Source organism: Pollicipes pollicipes, unplaced genomic scaffold (assembly GCF_011947565.3).
Source record: "Pollicipes pollicipes isolate AB1234 unplaced genomic scaffold, Ppol_2.1 Scaffold_4594;HRSCAF=5408_pilon_pilon_pilon, whole genome shotgun sequence".
NCBI classification, from domain to species: Eukaryota; Metazoa; Arthropoda; class Thecostraca; order Pollicipedomorpha; family Pollicipedidae; genus Pollicipes; species Pollicipes pollicipes.
The window spans coordinates 63,969-69,868 of NW_023596520.1; the positions used below are offsets into that span (position 1 = coordinate 63,969).

General features: G+C 59.6%; 2 long non-coding RNA genes across 3 annotated transcripts; both read left to right on the top strand.

Moving 5' to 3' along the window:
* The first annotated feature begins 445 nt into the window (after positions 1–445).
* LOC119097851 (uncharacterized) lies at positions 446–2,656 on the top strand. Its single transcript, XR_005094204.1, has 3 exons — positions 446–522; positions 983–1,086; positions 2,624–2,656. It is a non-coding gene; the product is annotated as an uncharacterized LOC119097851 (long non-coding RNA).
* A 779-nt stretch (positions 2,657–3,435) lies between these two features.
* Positions 3,436–5,141, top strand: LOC119097855 (uncharacterized). Of its 2 annotated transcripts, none has more exons than XR_005094205.1 (3): positions 3,436–3,652; positions 3,901–4,042; positions 4,970–5,141. It is a non-coding gene; the product is annotated as an uncharacterized LOC119097855 (long non-coding RNA). The 2 variants fall into 2 exon arrangements; XR_005094206.1 differs by having other exon boundaries at positions 3,920–4,042.
* The last annotated feature ends 759 nt before the right edge of the window (positions 5,142–5,900 follow it).

Here is a 5,900-nt window from a genome sequence, read left to right on the forward strand (position 1 = left end):
TGCTGAAATGGCGAAAAGGCAGTGTCAGTGTGCGTGCCCAAGGGAGGCGGCAAGAAGAAGCAGGAGTCGGACGTGGATCGCGAGTTCTCTAGGGAGCTGGAGCGGCGTATTCAAGATGCCGCCATCCGGCCCTGCTATGAGGAGGTGCGCCAGATGGCCAGGGAGCTGTACACGGAGCATGGCTTGAAGCTGCCGCGCTCCAGGCGCTGGATGAAAGCTAGCTATAACATCAAGAGCCGCCGCTGCGACGAGAACGCCATCCGTTGGCTGCTCGCCGAGTTTGAGTGTGGCCGCGCCACTACCAGGGCGGCGTTGGATGAGTACGCTGTCGGGCCGGGTGGTCGTTTCTGGTCTCAGAGGCTGTTGTCTCGTTACCCGGAGCTGCGGAAACCGCACTGCACGTGGCAGATGCAGCCGCCGGATCCAATGCTGCGGAGGTGGAAGAGTGGGCGGCCACGCTTGACCTGCAGCCGGAGCACACTGTCTGCTTTATGGTTGATGTACCTGTCATGAGAGACCCAGGTAAGTATATTTGGTCACGTTAGGAAGCACATTTTATCGTGATTTCTGTGCAGTGCATGGACTTAGGTAGTGCAATAGTGCAAAACGTAAGAATTAAGTAGTCGAATAAAATATGCAAATAGCATATCTGGAACAAGTGATTCGCGCTTGATGCACGTCTCATTGGCTTTCGCTGACTGCTGTCATTGCAGTGGCACGATGTCAGTAGCCGTCAAGTTCTGGTCTTCGGTCTCCGCAGAAATGATCCTAAAGTATGTGTCCTAATGAGCTGCCGCCAGCTGTTTAGTCAGCGTCTAGATATTGCGGCGCCGTGTGTTCCCTAGCAGTGAAGGCCACTTGACTCGGTTTCTGTCCGGATGTCCGGTTGCACCGTTGCCTGCCCCTACCTGTGAAGCGCGGCTATGACGGCGCACTGTGCAGCCAATCCCCACCGACTGACGAGTCGTCGGCGCCCGCGCAGCTCCCTGCGCGGTCTGGGCGCGAGGAGGGCCGGATCGCCGAGCCACGCTGCTCATCAGCTGCGCCCTGAGCGGCGCCGTGCAGCCGGCCATGCTGATCCTACCGGTAGGTGGCCATGCAACAGCAGACCTTGGCGTCTGAATGAAGTCGCTCTTCGTCACTGTATGTGACCAATGCCACCCCAAGTGGCTGGTATCTGCCTCCGTTGGTAATGCCAGGGTTTCGGTATATTTACAGCAGTGAGCGCTGTCGCATTTGTGTTGTGTTGTTGACTTTTAGAAACGAAGTGGGAGGCAAATTTCATGTCCCAATCAGACTTTGGCCCTGACCCCAAGGTCCTAGAAACCCGAGACTCGATCTAAGTTTTCCCGATCATTTAGGTTCTAACCAAGTTGGAGGCGAAAAACAGTATTTTAGCAGCAAAACGTATACTATGGAAGATAGCCTGATGTAACATATGTAATTGGTATATGTTGCCGTACCTACTGGCTTGCATTTGGCTGAGTGGGCCAGATTCGTTGCGGTTGGGTTTGGTGTGGTGCGAGTACTTTGAAATAGCTTTGGGTCTGGAGCTGGTTTCGTTAGATTTAACAATGGTCATCAACTTGTGCGCAGGTTAGCAGTCAATTCCTTAGCTCTTTCCGATGCCGACTCGGATCAGCGTTATGTTAGCGTGCGATCAAGTCACGGTACGTCGGTTTAGGCTGGGAGCAAGCTTGCCCGATTACGATGTGCACCCTTCACGGCGATTCCTCAAGAAAACTGCTCGACTCGAACGAGCTGGCGAATTGGGACTGAGGCACGGGCTTGGCCACAGTCTCCAGCGACTTGGTTCCAGATTGTGAGCCTGATCGGTGGAAAAAGCAATGCGATTCTGACTTCGTAGCATGGACAACACTGGACCCGGTCCTCGGACTCTAGATAGAAAGGCTAGTACTCGGACTTCGGTTTTCTGGACTCAGAACCATGCCCCATATTACCTGTAGCATGCCAGGTTTATTGAATTAGGCCAGAAAACGCCCCGTACTCCCGATTTTCGACCGTGCATGTGCTGTATAAAAACGGTCAAAATGATTAGCACGAGACCATATCTACTTCTGGTTTACGGAATGTTCTTGTGCGGGCCGGGCACGGAAAGGTCCATGCAACATGTCCTTCAGCGAGTATACTACGTTTCGGGTGTTGACCAGCGGGTGCATCATGTCTTAGGGCGTTAATCAGCAGTGTACCATGCCCCATAGTGCCAGTCAGCTGGTGTACCCTTTTGGGGATGTCAGCCGGCTGGTGTCCCCTGCTCCAGGGTGTCAGCCGGCGGGTGTCTCCTGTCCCAGGGTGTCGGCCGGCGAGTGTCCCTTGTTCCAGGGTGTCAGCCGGCGGGGTGTACCCTGTTCCAGGGTGTCAGACGGCTGGTGTCTCCCGTTCCAGGGTGTCAGCCGGCGAGTGTCCTCTGTTCCAGAGTGTCAGCTGGCGGATGTCTCCTGTTCCAGGGTGTCAGCCGGCGAGTGTCCACTGTTCCAGGGTGTCAGCTGGCGGATGTCTCCTGTTCGCGAGCGTCAACTGGCGGGTGTCTCCTGTTCCAGGGTGTCAGCCGGCTGGTCTCCCCTGTTCCCGAGCGTCAGCTGGCGGATGTCTCCTGTTCCAGGGCGTCAGCAGGCGGGTGTACTCGGACAGCAGCGGCCTGCTGACGGCGCAGCAGCCGGACGGCCGGCTGGACGCGGCACGCGCCGGCCTCTGGCTGCAGCTGGTGGGCAGCCGCGGCCCGGCCGGTCCGCTGCTGGTGAACGCCGCCTGCGCGCCGCGGTCCGAGCCGCTGTGCCGACAGGCGGCGGCGGTCGGCCGGCGCCTGCTGCTGGTGCCGCCCGGCCTGGCCGTGCTGGCCAACCCGCTGATGGCCGGCCGGCATCGGCTTATGGTAAGTGCGCGGGCTGCCGGCGCCGACGCCGAGGTGGACGACGGTTGACAGTCGGTCGTATTACGCGTCTTCGATTTAACGTACTTCGACTTCATATACGTGCATGTGCACGGTACAGCCGTTGGGTCGAAGGGACAGTGCGCCAACACAATGATTAGGATGATCATCACTTTCAATCACTAACCTCAGATATGTTCTTAAGTCACTCGTCTGACGGGTCCTCCGGAGCTAAATGGGCACTCTTGTTTAGTCTGTCGCCGGAAAACGCCTGTCGTTTTCGTGCCATGCAAACCTGCCACCCAGGCGGATCGGGTAATATCCCGTGTCATTTAATCCGGTCAGCCTGTGGTCCAGCCGCCTTCGCAACGTGTGCTAGCGTGCATGGAGTTTTTCAAACGCTGGATGAACACGATTGCTGCTGAGGGGAGTTTCGGACCCGCCTCTTCCGTCGCCAGGCTCCCCTGCCGGCCGACCCGTGCAGGGGAGCCTGGCCTGCTGACCTGCTGTTTTTCGTCAGCTATCCCTTGCGGCTGACGCGGATGGAGACGAGGCTGACCTTCTGACCGCGGTGCGTGCGCAGCTGGCCAGCTGGCGTTGGTCCAGTCAGCTGACTGAGGCCCTGGCCAGAGTGCGGTACCTGTACCAGCCACACCACCAGCGGGAGGTCTAGCCTGCGGCGGACATCAGCTCCAGCGAGGACTATGGCCGCCGCTGGCCGGTCGCTGCTCCTGTGGTGACTTCCCAGACAGCTACAGCCAGGTGACCGCTGTTCCTCTGGTGATATTGGGACACATGGGTATCAAGATTAAGACCTGCAGTCACAAGCTTTTGTCCCTAATATGTGTTTCTCCACACATGCGACGTGTTTTCGTGCTCTGGTGGTTGGAATAGGTTGTGTTCTTTTGTAGCGTCGGAGTAAGGACTCCTGTTCTCGTACCGACCGTTTGGATGGTGAAACATTGGTGTAGCTGTTCTGTTTAATGCCTGCCCTGTGTTGTCTGGAGCAGTATCCCCTCCACACTGCAGCCGTGGTTGGGTTGCTGGCAGCTGGTGATGGACGCGGCGCAGCGCTGGAGCGGCCCGATGTGGACGGGGCACGCGCCCGCCAGTAGACGCCACTCGTGCGTTCTGTTCGCCAGAGGCGCTCTGGTGAGTAGCTTTTGGAACACGCAGACGCACAAGTGACCGTAAGCATTGGCAGGTGTCCGTTGCCCGTGCTAATTGGGTTGCATTGGCCCCCATGGTAATCCTGCATGCACTGTTTTGCTTATTAGCCAGCCAGCAAGTTTGAAAAGGGCCGATTTTTCAATCGTAATCTTCCTTTGAAAACAAACATTTTGGATTGGGTACGTAGCTGTTTTGTCGGTTTCTGTTACGGTCAATTCATTGTTCTTTATAACACCTGTTGAATGTATCAGTGCTTCAATGCCACGCGGATTACAATTGCATGATAGCAGCATCACAGCAACAGTGTTGTGTTAAATACTGATCACTAATATATGCGAAGCATACAATAATGATGTTATGTTGAGCACTGACTTCCCACACATGGATACGCACATGCTCACAGTCCTGTCACATTTCGATGAATCAGCCAATAGCAGTACGCCTGCTGGTCATCACTGGGTCGACGTAGCGTCGAACGCCACTGATTGGCGTCGATGCGGGTGCCGATTGGCTACTTTGTGTTCAGCGATCCGCGCAGGGTGTCATGCGGTGCCATCCTGTGTGACCTGCCACGCTGTCTATCCGTCGATATCCGGCCGACAGGCGGCACCTGGTGTGTGTGACTGAGTTGTGTGGGTGTGTGACAGGCGTTGTGTTGGTAGTAGGACACGTCAGTCACATGGCTGTTGTGGCTGGTGTGTGCGACCGAGTTGTTGTGTCGACAGTACACGCCAGTCACACGGCTGCCACGGCTGGTGTGTATGTGTTACACCGTTGTGTTGGCAGGAGGACACGTCAGTCACATAGCTGCGGCAGCTGGTGTGCGTGTGACAGCCGTTGTGTCGGCAGGACACGCCAGTCACACAGCTGCTGCGGCTGGTGTATGTAACAGAGCCTTTGTGTCGACAGGTGGACACGTCAGTCACATGGCTGCGGCGGCCGGTGTGTGCGACCAGGCCGTTGTGTCGGCAGGTACGAGTCTGTCACACGGCTGCAGTGGCCGGTCGCAGACTGCTGGCGCCTGCTCCGCGGAGGCCGTCCTGAGGTGCGGCCGGTTAGCAGTCACACATCACGTGGCCGTCAGGCGGTCGGTGGCGTTGTCCGCCGTTGCCCTGTGAGCTCGTTTGTGACCCGTGCGGGCGTCCACTGGCGGCCTGGGATGGCTCGCTGCGAGCCGGGCAGGGGGGCGACCGTCTGCTGACCGCGCACTGCCGGGGACACCGCCATGCTGACCGCGCACTGCTGGCGGCGGGGACACGCCGTCTGCTGACCGCGCACTGCCGGCGGCGGGGACACCGCCGTCTGCTGACCGCGCACTGCCGGCGGCGGGGACCCGTCGTCTGCTGACCACGCACTGCCGGCGGCGGGGACACCGCCGTCTGCTGACCGCGCATGCCGGCGGGGGGCACCGCCGTCTGCTGACCACGCACTGCCGGCGGCGGGGACACCGCCGTCTGCTGACCCGCACTGCCGGCGGACACCGCCGTCTGCTGACCGCGCACTGCCGGCGGGCACCGCCGTCTGCTGAGCGCACTGCCGGCGGCGGGGACACCGCCGTCTGCTGACCGCACACTGCCGGCGGCGGGGACACCGCCGTCTGCTGACCGCACACTGCCGGCGGCGGGGACACCGCCGTCTGCTGACCGCGCACTGCCGGCGGCGGGGACACCGCCGTCTGCTGACCGCGCACTGCCGGCGGCGGGGACACCGCCGTCTGCTGACGCGCACTGCCGGCGGGGGGACACCGCCGTCTGCTGACCGCACACTGCCGGCGGCGGGGACACGCCGTCTGCTGACCGCGCACTGCCGGCGGCGGGAACCGCCGTCTGCTGGACCGCGC